General features: G+C 38.4%; 1 protein-coding gene across 4 annotated transcripts in view; it reads left to right on the top strand.

The window, feature by feature from the left end:
- The window catches only part of BMPR1A (bone morphogenetic protein receptor type 1A), an 84,373-nt gene that overhangs the window by 13,322 nt on the left and 53,968 nt on the right, over positions 1-17,083 (top strand). The window contains exon 2 of one of the 4 annotated variants that reach the window (XM_055790506.1): positions 11,394-11,556. The exons of the other annotated variants lie outside the window; for them this stretch is intronic. The gene's annotated coding sequence lies outside the window, so the exon portion shown is untranslated. The remainder of the gene's footprint in view (positions 1-11,393; positions 11,557-17,083) is intronic. 4 annotated transcript variants of the gene reach the window in all.

The following is a 17,083-nucleotide window of genomic DNA, read 5'->3' as shown; positions in this document are numbered from 1 at the left end:
GAAGACAACTAGCTTTTTGACAATGGACATAACAGAATTAAATGCCATCTTAACAGTGCAGTTGGTATGAGAGAATAATCTAAAAATATAGTGTTGAAATGTCTGACAGGGTCATAGGAGTACCGATGCAGCAACATGTTTATATATTAGTATGTCTGCAGTCCACACTCCTCCACCTACTGAACCCATTATACTGTAATAGAAAACAGGTTCTGTATAAACTGTTGTTGCAAATTCACTTGTTTTTGAAAATGCTGGATTTGCTGAATGCTGCTCCTTTGCACTGGATTTTCTTTTCAGCAGAAAGCATTATCATGCAGAACTTGTGCTTTTGGAAAGTATATTAGGAAATATTTTATCCTCATGCAAACAAATTTGCCAATACTGTTGAGTTTTGCATTCTAAATTAAAATTAAAGTTTCTAGAAGTATACTTAAAATAACTTTAAAATGATAATTTTGATACATCTTTCAAAATACTGTTTCTCTGCTCTTCAAAGCAATAACACATAGGTATAGCTTTATTTGGTGCAGAGAGTTCAGTTATAGCTCAGTGGGACTGGCAGTGCACAGTTATGTTAGAGATCGGTATCCAAAGTGGCACTTGCTAGAATGGTTAGTAATGTTCCCAATCATAGTTCACATATGAAATGAACCGCTCAGAAGGGTGGTTCATTTAGAATGGTGCCTGTCAGGCTCTGTATTGCTTGTGCAGCTAGGAGTAGTACAGTTAAAAGAAGTTAGAAGATGTTATCCATTTCAGTACTCCTTTTTAACAGTACTTTATGTAATCAGTTTTGTTTCTTTTCTGCACATAGTAATTGTTTCACCATGTGTTTTTCTGTGATACGTGTTTTTTAGCTTTCAAAGAAGGTTGTGATTGTGAAAACATTAAAGTTGTTGTAAGCAGGTTGGTATATTTCCTGATGCTACTTTTCATTTGTTACAATTAATTTCCACTGATGATGTGAGTTTAGGGTTGTTGGTTTTTTTGGTTGGGTTTGGTTTGGTGGTTTTTTTCTTGTTGTTGTTCCCCCCTCCAGTGACGGGTTGTAATCTTTGCTGGCATGAAACTTGTGCTGAACTGAAATACTAAAGGCATTTGCGAATGTCCTCATAAAACATCACAGTCATGTTTTCTGTCTGCTCTTTTGGAAAACAGGGCTTTATCAGAGAAGCCTCAGTAAAATTTGTGTATGTTCTTTTATTTTTAGCACAATGGGTTTGACCCCTGTTGAAGCCTTTGGGATTACTTTGTATTTTTAGGGCTGTCTTAATTTTCTTTATATATAGTGCTTGTGTGATATATCCCAATAATAGGTCCTGAGACCAAAACACAATCCGGGAGTGAGGGGGAAGTTTATGTTAAAAAAAGACACAACAAAGTATAAGTACAGGGAGGATGCTAAGGGTGGAACTGTTATATAGGCCTTCTGAAAGAGAATCGACACTAGTAAGTTTTTGCAAGCCGTTTAATAGCTGTCAGGTAATCATGTTATGGTGTTTTGAGCTTCGGTTTTAATGTGTAAACATACTTGCTCTTCCACTTCTAACTAACGATTTGAATAAATTTTATTCCAACTGACTAAGGGTTATTTTATATATGTATATATATATATTTTACAAGAAACATAACTGATGATTTGTTATAATATTTGGGGCATTTTCTGTTGCCTTGAGGTTAATAGAGAAATGCTGAGTAAAACAGAAAATCCCATCAGTTAGAAACTGTGACCCTACTTTGAATTTTGGTTATTCAATACAAATAATAAATTGGAAATAAATGATCAAAAAATAAATTTAGTAGATGAGTAACAGAGAAGAGAGGCTCCTTTGAGGAAATATTTAAAAGATTTGGAGTTTTGCGTAATGTGAAAGACAAAACCTATTTTATATGATGCATACAAGCAAAATGACTGCGTTTTGCCTTCTACAAAGTAACAAGAGGTCTTGTAACTGTAAGTCAGTATGTGCAGTAAATGAAAATACTTATGTTTATAGTGCTCATATTATGTAAGTAACAAAGGCATCTGAGTAGGATTTTTGTTCTGATGCATAAAAAAACCTAAAACACCCAACCCTGTATTTACTTTGCCTAGAATGTAAGGGTAAATTAGCCAGCTGTTAGTGCTTCTGATGCTTGACCTGCAATAACCAAGGTTAAGAAATGTTCATAGTGGCTGTTTTTTGTAAATGTATTAGTAGTATATTGATAAGGGTGATTATTTTAATCATCCTGCCTACCCTAGTGTGTTGGGTTTTTTTCCCAGATTTAAGCCCCCATCATAGCAGTATTTGACGTTACTAGGTTCAGCATGAAAACACTGCTTCAGTTCGACATCTCTTAACATTTAGAACTTGTTTCTGCTTTTTAGTTGGGAACCAATACAGGAGAAACTGTGTGAGTGAAGGATCCTATATCTAAAGATGCCTCAGCTCTGCATTTCTGTTTTTGACTTCTTAAATATATTTAAAAATCTAGGCCCAAAACTTGATGACAGTTGAAAGTTTCTGGCAGCCTTTGTTGCTGTTTTTTACAGGGACAAGAGTGATTCTACAGATGCAGTGTACACTGGCCAAAGGTCTCTTACTGGTAGAGTTGTAGAAGAATTGCCACCCTTATGAGTGCTTTGTGGTGTCATATTTAGTTAAGCCAACAAAGAGTTTAAACTACCTCCTATGGAAATGATACAAGAGAATGTCAGGGGGAGCTCCTTATTGCCACCCTGATACCCTAAAGACTTGGCACCCTCTTGAGATACCTTGAGGGCTCTTTTTTTGGGTTGTTTGTTTTTTGGTTTGGTTGGGTTTTTTTGGTTGTGGGTTTTTTTGGGGGTTTTTTTTTTGGTGGGGTGGGGGTGGGTGTTGTGTGTTTGGGGGTTTTTGGTAGTTTAGGGTTTGGTGGGGGTTTGTTGTTGTTGGGGGTTTTTTTGTTGTGGTTTTTTTGTTCTGGTAGAATAACATTTGGTAGTATGCTTAATGAATAGAATTACTAGTGCTGGAAAAATGTTTTCAGAGTTATTCTTTCTCTTTTCTTACACTGTGCTATCACTAGAATAATTGATAACTTGTTTTTTTCAAGTCTTTGTTATCTAATAGGCTAATTGTATTTTAGTAATTTCAGTTTATTCAGAATAGTAAAATTCTTGGCTATTTTGTTCACAGCAAAATACTTATTCCAAATTGCAACAGCCTTTTTTTTTTTTTCATGCTACAGAAATATCATCTTTGAAGGAAAATAGACAGAGATGGTTTGTGTTTCTGTAAGGTCAGCTGGTGTGTTCTGTGGGGTAACTGTAGTGCTTATTGTTATTTCTCTGTGTGTGTGTAATTGACCAGAAAACTTAGACATTGTAGCGTCGTTGTGTCCTGAATCAGCTGCACGGGTATAGCCTGAAAAATCACGTGAATTCATAACGAAGTTGTCCCTGTCGTTTGGGTTTATGAAGTGGCTGGCCTTCTGAATGAAATTCTGTCTGATTTGATATACGTGAATGCTTTGGTTCTGAGATGCAAGGCTTTTGACATGAGAAGGAGCTATTCTTACTAATTCCTTGCTTCTGAGTAAGATCTACTCGTTTCTGAGGTCGGTGAAAGTCGGGTGAATTCTGAGCCGGGTAGAGACGAGCCGAACACGCCAGACCCTCGGGGCGGAGCTGGGCCGCGGCTGCCGGCGGGGCCGGGTTCCGTGGGCCGGCGGCGGGCCGGGCGCAGGGCCCCTCGGCGGCAGCCGGCAGCTCCAGGGGCGCGGGGAATACTGAGCAAAAACCGGTTTTCTTTCCTCGTTCAGGAGAGGCGGCGAGCGGCTCTGTTCCCGGCTCCGGGCAGCGCCGAGGTGCCATTTTAAGCGGCGCAGTGCCTCCGAGCGCTGCGGGGCGGGCGGGGGCGGGCGGGGATCGGGTTACCGGCTCCGCATTCCAGCGCCGCTGGCCCCGCCCCCGCCCTGCCCGCCCCGGGGGGGGCGCCCGGTAAAGGGGCCGCGCAGGGGGAGCGGGAGCGCGGCGAGCGCCCTGCGCCTCCCGCTGCAGGCGCGCCAGATGTGGGGAGGGCACCGCCTCGTCGGGTGCCTGTCGTTGTCCAGGATCTCGGGTTTTGGGTTGGCTCCGGGTACGCATGACAACTTAGGAAAGAACTTGGGTTTGAAGTATTTTTAGGTATCAGAAATCCTTTTGGCTCTGGTTAATTTTGCTTAGCTGTAACAGTGCTTATAAGGACTTTCTGGAAACGGATTATTGTGCTTAAAATATTTCGTCGAGAAGGAGAAGGCTGATTATCTGATGCATATATTGCCTCCTCATTTTCCAACTTGCTGCCTATGTTTACAGTGTTATGTAAATTCCAGGTAAATATTTACTTTTTTTCACGGAGATGCAGGTTTGTGTATTTTAATTGTTCTCCCATCTCTTCCCATGGATACAAAATAGCAATTTGAAGTGACATGTTTTAAAGATCGTATAATTTCCATTTAATGTTTGCACTGCAGCAGTACTTAGGCGCTCCTTGGCAGAGCAGTAGTTGGTCCACACTTTAAAGCTTGCACCATTAAACCCCCCCCCCCCCAAACCCAAACAACAAACCTGCAGGAGACTATCATTAAGGCTTTTTGTAACAGAACTGTGTTTGTATAAAGTTTGGAGTTCATTTTGGAACAGAATGCTCTGTGGAATAGTTATTGCAGTTGTTACAGTGCAAAGATACAGCAACGTCAGTTTTTATCTGCTCTTCCTATAGGGTCATCAACATGTGTCTGTGTACTTCTCTGAGGCTGCGTAAATATTTTCAGGTAGAAGAAACTAAGGAGGAAATCTCAATTTGAGACTCTGACCATGTTGCATTGTGGGTTTTGGTCTGTTGTTCTCTACCCCCACTGCCCACCCCCACCCCCCCCCACCCCTTCGGGTTGTACATCATATAGTGTCAGTCGGTTGTCCATAAGTATTGACTTCTTTTTTCCTCTACTTTCTCTATGATACCACAAAAATGAGAGAGGTAATGACTCTAGATTTCCTTCAAGAGCTAGGAAGTACAGCTTTGTTTGTGAAAAGGCTGAGCAAGGGCATGAGATGCCACATTTGTTGGAGCCTAAATAACGAATGCTGTATATCAAGTGCTGTGAAATGGATGAATCAAATCAACTGCAAAAATATCTTCTCTAGCAGCTGGTTGGAGTTGTATTATTTATAAAATAATGTGAAGCTTTTAGATCATGGGATTTTTTCTTCATGGCATGTAACCTCTTTGTAGCAAAGGAGGTAAAATGATCCTGGTTTTGGTTAGCAATGCAGCTCTCTTGTCAAAGGAATTCCTTTTATTCCCTTCCCTCCTCCCACAAATAAAAGCAATCACCCACTGAAATGGGGAGTCTTATGTCAAAATTCTGTAGTTGTTTTAGTTAGAATGAAGCACTCACGGAGAGTATCTTGTTCTGATGAACATTCTTCCTGAGAGTTGCTGCTGCTTCATTCCTGAGCTCCCCCCAAACAAAAGGAATCAAACTGATTCTTTCTGTTTCACTGCAGGAGTCTTTTGTCTTTTACCTCCCCCAGCAGAAGTGTCTTTTGGTGCAGGTTGGAGAATTCTTCTCCTCAGCCTGAACATGAGAAATCTAATTTTGGCTGGTTTCTGTCCACTCCAAGTTAAAAATCTGAACATGAACTTTTTGGAAAGATTGAGTTTACTCTAAAGTCAATAAAATTTGACCTTAAGAGCAAAAATGAAAATGGACACTATCTCCACTGTATTTCATTTTCTTAGTAAGACCATATACAGTAAAAATAAATTATTTGATCACCTCATGTACCCTATTAGCCAAATTCTTGGTGTTTTTTCAACTTACTGTCATGCATGCGGTATTTCAAAATGTGTCTAGTGTTGGTTAAAAAAATACGTTTTTTATAACCAAAAAGCATGATATGTCACAGATGCAGCTGGTGCTGAGAATATATAAAGGTAACTAATACATATAAAAAAAGCACCACAACAAAACACCTTTTTGTTTCTGTTCCAATGTGTACATCTATAATGGGTTTCAGTACAGTTCAGATAGTTTCATCATATTCAAACTGAAATCTCAGTGCGTATACCCAGAAGTGTGAGGACCATAAACGCACATATAATGCATTTTAGTTAAGTACTTGTGCCAGTTTAGAAACTTCAAGCAGTCAAACTGTGATGGTGGAGCCCCTGTGCTGAGATCCAGGGTAGAATAATAGACGAAGAGCTCTGGCTAAAATTGTGTTGCCAACACCCAACTTCTGCATTAGCTGAAACAGAGCATAGCTGTGGCAGTCATGCTGTAAGTTAGCAGCGAACACATCTGAATTACGTTGCTTCTGCCCACGCATGCTTACCTTGCAAAATGTTTGCATAGATCTTCATAAAAACACTTCCCTTAATCTGCCGTGGCAAGCAACAAAATTATTTTGGCAGTAAAATAACATGGTATTTGAGGTAACAATGTTGCGAATGGAGGATATGCTGTATGTTTCTAGTGTTGCTTTCACTGTAAAACTTGTTATTTGTTCACCTGTCTGATAGGGCAGTGAAATAATGGGTGGTTCTGCCCTTTCCCTCCTTCAGTTATACTCCATGCAGCAGTTGTGGTGACCAGGTTAAGTCATTTTCATTGTCCTGATCTGACAGAAATCCAGAGCAACAAACAAAGCCAAAACAAACAAAAAACCCCAACACCAAAACCATCACATCAGTTATTTGAGGAACCTCATCCTTTGTTTGCATTGGGGTACTAGCTCTGGTCTGCAAATGGGGGGAGAACAGTGGGATCAAGACTAAAACTTCTGGGTTTGGCTCACTGTTCAGCTGAATTAGAACAGAAATCAAAGCCGGCAGGCTGCAGGTTCAGTCTTCCCGGTCTGGTTACCCTTGTACAAGAAGGCTCATGCGGTGGCGGGGTGGGCAACAGGGGCTGCTGAGGGCCAGGTGTGTGCGCATTCAGCCCGCAGAAAGCTGAGGAATGGTCTGTTTGTTGTCTTCAGCTACCCAGTGGGTGTTTTAGAGAAGGTGGAGCTAGAGTCTTCCCGGGAGTGCATGTTGAAAGGATGATAAATTAGTGGTTACAAGTTACAGCAAGGTAATTTTTTACTGGATTAAAAAAAAAATAATTAGAATGATGAGGTACTGGGGCATGTTGCTGAGAAGCTGCAGAACTGCCATTCTTGGATGTGGACAAAACCTTGAGCAACTTAACCTGACTCTGAATTGGGCTTTGTATTGGGCAGAAGGTTAGACTAAGCAACTTCTGGAGGTCTTTTCCAACCTCTGTGAGTTGATGGTTCTATCTGACAGCAACTTGGTTGTGTGGGGTTACCAATTCATGTGGATTGGTCACCTTGTCTTTCTCCAGAGCTCAGACAGTTTGTCTCTCATCTGATTTCTAACCCAGTCTAATAGGTTGCTTGGTTGGTCCTTTTTAATTGGCATCATTCTGCTTGACTGAGTTGGTGAACGGAGGACAGGAGCAAAAATTGCTTGACCTTGTTCAACACCAGCCATGTTAGTTTATCTGGTTGCAGTAGTTAAAGTTCATTTGTATTGTGTATCTGGGTTAAAATGAAAACGGAACTTCATGTATAGTTTGCAAGTGTACCACCATCTTTTGTTTTACAGCTGAGGAAAGAACTCTGCAAACAGGTGTGGCGCTTAGTGATGGCCCTTTTCATTAGGGTCATATTTGTGGGCTTTTCTGGTAGATCTTTCTTTAGAAGGAAACTTCACAGATTTTTATTTTTATTTTTTTAATACTATGATTAGTTACTTTTAACTATAGTTTGATTATTTCAGATGGCCTGAGTTACAGTTTTCTAAAGGTCTAGGTTGGGGCATGGCACACTATGTAGACTTATTTTTTCTGTTTATCCCCCATTTGTGGTAGTCTTCTATTCCGTGTTTTAAGTCTGTCTTTATACAGAGAACTGAGGCAGGAGAGCTGCCAAATGGTTTAGTGCTACAGGCTATCTTAAAATCTCAATCTGAATATTTTGTCAGTGGGAGCTATTGGGTGGATGCCTAGGGTTTGGTTGGTTTGTTTGTCATCGTCCTGTCTCGTGTCCCGGCCCCCACCCCCCCCTTCCCGGGTCTGACCACTTGGTTGTCTGAATAGATTTGAGCTTCCATTTTATTTTAAATTTTAGCATTTGTATTAGCAAAAGTAATTGTACATAGTCTTGTGCTACAGCAGTTACATTTTTTAAAACGATGGGTGTTTCTGACCTGGGAAAGATAACATAATACTATGGATGTTCAGTATTGTTTGTTTCTATGAGCATATTTGAAACAATGGAAAGGCTTTAAAAAATGTTGAAGTTCCGAAGTGTTTCTTCTGTCAGTGTTAGATTTGGCAGTGGCTCACAAACATGAGAAACAATTTGCCAGGAAAGGAGTAACTCTTACCATACTTCTTGTGAGTCCCGTGATTTTTCTGCAAATATTTAAATCCTATTGTAGGACTTAAAAGGAGGGAGTTTACTTTGAAGAGAGCTAAAAGTAGTTTCTTCCTTCCTTTTGTGAGGTAGGATATGAAATGGCTATAGGTTGAACTGCTGGCCTGTAAGCAATTATTTTTATACAGATATAATCGAAAACTGACAGCAGGGTGGGGTTTTTTCAGCAGGAGTTTATGCACATCAGGTTTTCAAACTCAATAGAGGACAATGGTATCATTTCTGTAATAGTATGTAATAAAATCTGGCAGGTTTTGAATTGGTGTTCTGGCTATCTGCAAGTCTTGCACAAGTAAATCATTATATTCTTTTTCCAGTTGGATTTTTCCTGGCTGTGTTATCACCCAATGTGAATGTTATCACTCAACTCCACAGTATCCTTTTTATTTTAAATTTTTAAATCAAATTGTTAAGGAAACCACTTTGGAACTCGGAGGACAGGAACCTTAAGGCAGACTAGCATTTGGGGAATTTTCTCTAGTTTAGTAAAGTCCAGAATCTTTTTCACCTGTCCTTTGTATATTTTCCAGATATCAACCGTGTACTGGCTTTAAGTAAGATCTCCTAGCCTGTTGTCTTGTTACTGTTTCTTTCAGTTTTGCCTGTTTGAAAATGACAATTTCTATACTGCACATATATAAATGTATAAAGATAACTTCAAAGGATCAATGTTAGTTTGCAGGTCATGGTTACCTGTAACATGGTGCATATGAGTTAAGCCTGAAAACGGAATATTCATAGAATAGTTTGGGTTGGAAGGGACATTTAAAGCTTATCTAGTCCAACCCCTCCCTGCAGTGGTCGGGGACATCTTCAAATAGATCAGGTTGCTCAGAGACCTGTCCAGCCTGACCTTGAATGTTGCCAGGGATGGGGAATCTACCACCTCCCTGAGCAACCTGTTCCAGTGTTTCACAACCTTTGTCATAAAAAATTTCTTCTTTTTGTCTAGTCTGAATTTACCCTCTTTTAGTTTAAAAGCATTAGCTTTTTTTTAGTCCCAACTAAAAAGTTTGTCTCCATCTTTCATTTTACATTGATAGCAATTGTGCAACTGTTACATCTTTTCTATAGCCTGTTTTTTTTCACCCAAACTTCATTAGAAGTATAAGCATTTAGTATCTTTCTTGGCTTTTATTTAAATATGTGCTTTTTATCAAATTTAAATTTGATGTTTTCCTTTTTTGTTAACATTTTTTAATTGAAATTTATTGCAGCATCAACAAGAAATAGAATAGGTCTGTGAACTGGAAAGCTTTCTGAAATATGACTGTAGTTTTATCAAAGAAAACTTGAAAATGTCAGGCAAATACAACTGGTTTTCATTAGGTGGGGTTTGGGTTTTTTGGGTGTTTTTTTGTTATATTTTCCTCTTGGGTTAACTTGGGCTTTCAAAACCTGTCCATTTCCTTGGAATTTTGGACTTTCTTCCTTGTCTTTTGTTTTTCTTTTTGTGTGTGTGTGTATCACTTTAATTTGAATGATCAATTTAAATGTCATTGCTGTCAGAAAGTAGAGATGCTCTCGCAAAGGATTAGCAAATGAAAGAAGTGAAAATTGTTCCTCCCCTGATACACTGTTTGTAACAGCTGTATTTGAAAATTTTCTCATACAAAAAGAGGCTTTTTTGATTATTTCTTAGTAGCACTTAAACTGAATAGCATCAGAGGAAGCCCTTTTAAGGAGGATAAAATAAAAGACACTAAAATAAATGTAATAAAGATAAGACCAGATTATAGGCAACTTCCCAGTATAATTGTTGGGCGATGTTCCTTAGTACTGCAGTAGCAGAATTCGTTATTTCAGTAGTTCCTAGATCTTCTGTAAACTATTTTAATTTCACTGTTGCTGACAGTGGCTTGGAAAGCTCTTTATCTGCTGTTCAGTGGTAGCTGTGTATCCTGGTGTTGCTGCATAATGGGCATTTTACACAATTACTAGCGTGAAACATAACATCAGAACAGTCTAAAGCATTCAGTGTTGTATCCTGTCACGCTTTCAAGCAAAAAGAAGCCCTTGTAGCTCATCAAAATACATCTAACTTTAAGATCCAAAGTTAGAGGTTAAGCTGTGAAAATGTCTAATATTCACAACCACGTGAGAGAAGGAGCAGTTGACTAAAGAGTGGAAGAATTGTAAAGTCTAAAAATAATTTTAAAAAATAATCTAGGTGCTGAAAGACCTGTAGGAAAATAATGTACTATTACTGTGCAATAATGGAAAAGTTGTTTGTCATTACTTCATGTACAGTAGACAGTTTGCCTTTTCAGATGGTGCTGTATGGAGCCGGTACACCTAAAGCAGCATGGCAGGGCTGAGGAGGTTTGGGGCAAGTACTTCCCTTCTTGTATGGCTAGGTTGAATTCTGGAGTATTTTAACTTCTGTCTGCAGAGGAACAGTAGTTAAAACAAAGGTGCTTTCTCTCCACATCTTTACCTCTTTTTCATTATCCTAAACAAGTCTCCCTCATTTTCATCCCCTTCAAAGTATAAATATTTTCAGTTATTTAGTTAAGACACCTTCCTATACAGATTGCTGATAACTTTTCTTTGTTACAACCTTTGAAGGTGATGGAGGGTGAAGTTTTGTTGTTCTTTATCCTATTGATACACCTTTGAAAGTCTCATCTATCAGCTCGGCACAGATGGGTATCTTGCTTCATCATCCTACCACTGTTTTTCCTGGATTTGGCATAACATATTCTGTATCTTTAAGAGCATCTTGATCATGCAGTTTTCAAATTATCAGGTGTCTTACCCCCCAACCCCCCGGAGGCAGGTAATAGTGTTCTGAAGCTGCTTTTCAATACGTCAAGTCTAGGATCAAGTTACAAGTAGTGCGATAAGAGTTATGTACCTGAACTGCTGCTATTTTTCAGTATCTAAGAATGTTCCTCTTGAGATAACTTACAAATATCTTGCTACTTTTAACAAGGAGGAACTACGAGGAGGTCTCAGCTTATTTAACAAGAGGAAACACCCACCACAACCAGCCAAGAAGAGCCCACCTCCCTCAAACCATTCTGCTGGTCTGTGCATGGAAGAACTGACATCATCATCATACAAACTGCAACGCGTTAGCTTCTGTTGACAAAGAGGTAAACCTTACCCCTAAGTGAGCATGTAGACAAGGAAAGGCCAGAAAGCTCTTTATTCATCAGAAGAATTGGTGAATGTTTGTATCTTTTAAGCTTTTTAAGTGTATCTTAAAGAATAGGAATTGGGGGATGGCCCGTTCTCCTTCCCAAGTTCACTCAGGAAACAGCCTGAGACCATTTTACACCTTTGCAAGTCTTGGCAAAAGCTACCAGTCTTGTTCAAGGTTATTATTAGGAGGTTTTGGTTTGGGTCACGCATGTCTGTATCCCACGTCATCATTGTTTTCTCTTTACGTTCCCCACTCCCTTCTCTGGTTTAGGAAAGGCCAAGATCATGTAATCTGATCTACATGGGATTTTGGTGGTTTGACAGTCTAAAGCTCATTTAATCAGATCACTGGATTATCATGTACCATTCTGGTTTATTAGAGATAAGCATCCTGTATCTTAAAGAACTTGAGAGTTTCTGGGTCTCACCTGACTTCCAGACATATATGCACAAGTGAAATAGATTACAGCATCTTGAGATCACCCTTTCCTGGGTTTCCTGTAACATCAAACTTTTTTTTTTTTTTTTTTTTTTTTTTGTTCTTACCCCAGATATTCTTTTTCTTTCTTAATAAGGATGAGTTGCATTATGGAGATGCTTATGTTATACTAATAGCAGGCATCTGCTTTAGTGACTGCCAGAATATGATTGCATGCTGCTTTGATCAAGATTTAGTTGCATTGCTTAGATCTTTCAAGTTCTGTTTTCTTTTTAAATATAAAGAGCTGTAAGCTTGTTATGGAACTGTTGTGTGGTTCTGTTTAAATATACTCAAATATTTGTTCTATTTTAGTTTTGAGAACATACTAATATGAGAAGGAATGTGCAAGAGTACTGCTTCTATTCAGCAGAACTTCGGTTTAAACCTGCTCATTTATTTCTGCTCACTTTAGTAACTTTTATTGTTTTATCTTGTGACTCTTCTAGAGCCAACAGAACCAGGTCAGACTTTCTAATTTTCCTCATGTGCTTGAAAGCTGTTTCCTGACTTGCAGTCATGTATACTTCAATAAATCACTTGAAGTAAATGCAGGAACATATCTGGGGTACATACTTTCTTTTGCACAGTGTTCCACTGTTAATACAATCGCAAGAAAAGTAACCGGGTTTTGAACCTGGGTTGAATTGTCAGGGCTGATAGTTAGAAAGGCTCTGTACTTCCATGGGGCAATGTGAAAGGCACTCCTATAAATGGAGCCTGCTGCTGCATTGCGACGTAATTCTGTGTCAATTTTTGTCATTTTCAAAGCTACTTATAAAAATGTGGAAGGTTGTTTCATCCTTCCTAATGTTCAGTGGTTTATAAGGAAGGGTACGTATATAAGTTCTTTCACATTTAAAAACATTGGAATGTTGAATTTGTTCCTTCTTGGCTTTGTAAGACATGTAATTTTTTACTTTGTAAACCTGTAACCTGTACATTTTTCCTGCAGTTGTTTGTTCCAGCAATTGCTTTTCAGATTTGAACAGGCAAAAGTGGTCATGATAGTGTGTATATGTATCTTCCTTTTATAATCTTCTCTAATTATATGGTATACATATGGGAGCTTTAACTGATATGCCTTGCTGTAAAAAGAACACAGAGGCAAAATGTAAATAATCAATGCTTTATACAACACTTCAGGAAAAACTGACTTTTATCTGTTTACTTTCGATTTGCTTCTGGACAGCCTTTCACCTTTCTTCACCTGAATAAGGAAGCTGCTACCCTGAACTGGGATTCTTTTCTATTTTCAATGAATACTCTTGGAAACTATCCAGTGTTGAAATCTATCAGCACTTAGAAGTGTCTGGCATTCTTGTCAAACGGGATTGCTGAATTTCCAGTAAGTTGTTAGAGGGCTGAAATCTGTTTCTGCAAGGAGTAAGGAAATTCAATGGCTTTCTGGTTTGGTGGGGATGATGGTATGCTGAAAAGGCCTATCTGAAGACTGATGCTTCGGTTGCATTGTTATTATCTATTTAAAGTATGAAAGCTTTCCAAGGAATGCTCCTGTTGGTGAGGTTTGTAAGACCCATGCAAGTTTGTCACTTGAGCATACACCTTCATGAGGCTGAATTACTTTAGAGCCCCAGAGGTGCTCATCTGCGGTTAGGCCCTTTTCTTGCTGAATCTTTGAGTAGTGCTATGTATAGCCTGTGTTCAGTGTTACAGAAGGTTAGAACACAGAAACGTGAGATAAAATAATCTGACAGCCTTACATGAAAGTCTCTGTTGCCTTCCCCTAAATTTCACAGTATTGATTGCTATTTTATATTTCTATAGTTGCTTAGGAGGAAGAGATAGCTGCTCTGTAAACTAAGGATAGTAAGTAAAATATTTACCTGCACTTTTGCATGTATGATTTTATAAAATGTCATGCATCTAAAGTGTTAAATCAGCTAAGGTTCATATAGAGGTTTAGCATAGCCTATAGAGAAACTACCAATGTTAAACACTTTGCTGGTTCTTTTATTTCGCTTAACCCTGGTCCTTGCTTGACAGTTTAATACGTTACAGATGATTCTCAGTGTAGAGAGGGACAGAGGTTACCTGTATATTTGAACTCGTTTTTGCATTTTTTTCTTAGTTAAAATAAGAATTGTATTCTCCTCTTACTTGGGTAGGAAATGAAATACATAAGGGAACTTGCAAGGATGCTGTTTTCCTTTCCTTAGAATATCCCAGAAAATAATAATGGTGCAGCAATTACTTAGGATAATTAATATTGTAAAGTGTATCTGTAAGAGTTGTTTTAGCTTTTTCATAAATGCTACAGGCTGTGATAGTGTATACATCTGAAATAGCTGTACTTCCATTTTTTTCAAAGTTTTGTTTTTTTTTTAAAAAGTTTAAATATTATTAATTAACAACAAATGGGACAGCGCTGGAAAGATAAAAGATCTTCCTGTGATGGTCCGTGCTCTGTGCAATGGATCTCTGTCTCCACTAAATCCAAAGTGGTCCCGAAGTGAGGAGCTCTGCTTGGTTAGTCTGAGCAGATGTGTGTGTCATTTTCAGGTTTAAAGAATTCTATTTGAGACTGTTCTCAGTTCATGGACTTGAGGGCAGAAGGAAACCCACATAAGTGCCTACCCCAGTGTGCTATAAATGCATTTTACTGTAGTATGTCTAGTATGCCTTTAGGAGTCTTCTCGCAGTGGAGAATCCAGTGAGTCATGGGTGAATCAGTCTGTAATTGATAACTCTTTAAAGTGTATTTCCTGTTTGAATTAAGATGAGATTCAAATGTCAGCTGCTGGCTCTTGTGCCTTCACTAAATAGAAAAAGCTGCTAGTGTCAGGGTTTTGGTTTTTTTCCTTTTTTTTGTTAGAAGTTACATTAAAGTGAACATGTCAAGTATCTTAAGTTTCTTGCAGCAGGGCAAGCTTTCCAGAACTAAAATAAACATGAAATTTACAAAAAAAAATATTGAACAATACATCTATCACAAATGTACGTATTTCCCTGGTGGTGTATCTCAGTGTTGTTGGAAAAGCTTATATGTTATTCTAATGTGAAGTCTAACCTACTTTCTGTACCTTCCAAGAACAAAATGACTTCTCGTTTTGAGTGTATTTTGCTATAAAGCTTGTATTAAAATGTATGGTCATATTTCAGGAGTCTTCTCCCCCAAGTATGCTTAATTGGCTAAAACCGAATTTATTTCTGTTTTCTCCCTTTTGCCCCTTCCTTCATGAGCCTTGTGCTCATCTCTGTTAAGTAACATGTCTTCAGCAAGTACAGCAGAGAATAATCACTTGTATTCATCAAGTCTATCTTGAATCACCCTGTTCATCCACAATTCCTAGGGTGATGCTTTAACTTCTATATTAGTATATTAAAATGTGTCTGAAGGAAGGTGCCTGTCAGTTAAGTTTGTTAGTGTACATCAGCACTGCCAGAGTGTTTAAAGTCATGTGCAGAATACCAAGTGTGTCGGAATTTTTAGCAGGCTTAAGCAGATGACAACGGTGTGTTTTAGCTCTGGTGGTTAGCACACCTCTGGTGCCTGTAGAGCTTTGCTTACAAAAACTTCTTCCTGGCTAAAGAAACTATGCAGTTAATTTAGCCATTCTTTTTAAAGTCTTTTTTTTCCAGGATACAGCCCATCTTTTACAGTGTTTGTTCTGAGAAGGTGGGTTTTGCTATATAAAATGGACCTGTTCCTGGGCCGTTAACCAGTAGACATGCGTATTGTTCTCTGTGAGTGGTGCGCCACCAGTATATGCCACAATTTAAAATAATAATTAAAAAAAAGAAAAAAAAAAGGCTTAGTTTCTTTCAGGTCCTTCATAAGGGCACCAGCAGCCCTGTGCATTTGTAGCAGAGAATTAGAGATGAGATGAACTGGAATTCTTTACCATTACTTTTAATATATAAATTGGTAGTAAATATAGGAGGCCAGAATGGATATGTAGGTAACAATACATCATGTCAAAGAACTTGGTGCTGAATTTTCCTGCCCTGTGTGTGTCTGTGCCCTTCAGGCCTTTTCTGTATGTAGAATTTTTTTCACTAATTTTTCGTTAGACATCTTAGGTTGAGTTGAAAGGGCCCATGATCTGGTGGCCAAAGAACTAAAGCAGTATAACATTCCAGTGTTCTGGATGTATAATTGTTAGGTTTAAAGCCAAAATGGCTGAGGACTTTTGAGCAGCTTAGTTTCTAAATTGAATGACCTGTGTGTGTTTCTTCCCATATGATGCAGCATTGCCTTACTCTAACCTGTTCACCTCAGCTGAAGCAGAAGTTGAGGCTGTGGTGGCCTGAGTTCAGACTTGCAAACTGAGTTCTGTATCATAATGCAGGTGGTAATGATGGAAAATTTTTATGGTCGTATTTTTTAAGATACTAATGAGTAAATGGGTACTTTAGCAGTATCTGGTTTGTTTTTATTACATTGGATTTTTCTTCTAATATTTCTAATTTTTTTTTTTTTTTTAAATAACAATGTTTGAAGTAATTTCAGGGACCAGGTATACAGGAATAATTCCCTAGTACAAGACTTCCATACTGGTACAAGATACCATAATTATATCTTTATTTTGAGTTGTTGTAAATATTTTTTGTAATGTGTAACTTCTTCTACGCAAACAAAAAGACTACTTCTGTTTTCAGGGGGTGGAAATAATAGCTGACTGAATAATAAATTTGTCTTACTGTATCAGGGAAGAGTACTACCTTGGTTTTTTAAACAGCTGAGTGAAAGTTCAGTCCACTTGAGATCAGATAAAATCAAATGCTACCAAGGTAATTTCATATGGTGTTCTGGATTATAAAGCACTCTTTCACTTTTCCTGACATATTGAAGGGGTTTTTTGGTACAATGAAATTACAAAAAAAAACGGTAAAACATTTAGTTCTGTTGTCTGCCAAAGAATTACAGTTGTTTCTGTAACATCACTTAATTGCTGAAAGCCAGAACATTCCTTTAGTGGAACATTGTTCATTAGAAGAATATCGGGTTATGACTTTCTGAAGTTAGATCCAAAAGC

Source organism: Falco peregrinus, chromosome 1, assembly GCF_023634155.1.
Source record: "Falco peregrinus isolate bFalPer1 chromosome 1, bFalPer1.pri, whole genome shotgun sequence".
In the NCBI taxonomy this organism is placed as follows: domain Eukaryota; kingdom Metazoa; phylum Chordata; class Aves; order Falconiformes; family Falconidae; genus Falco; species Falco peregrinus.
This window is presented reverse-complemented; position numbering and strand designations above follow the sequence as displayed.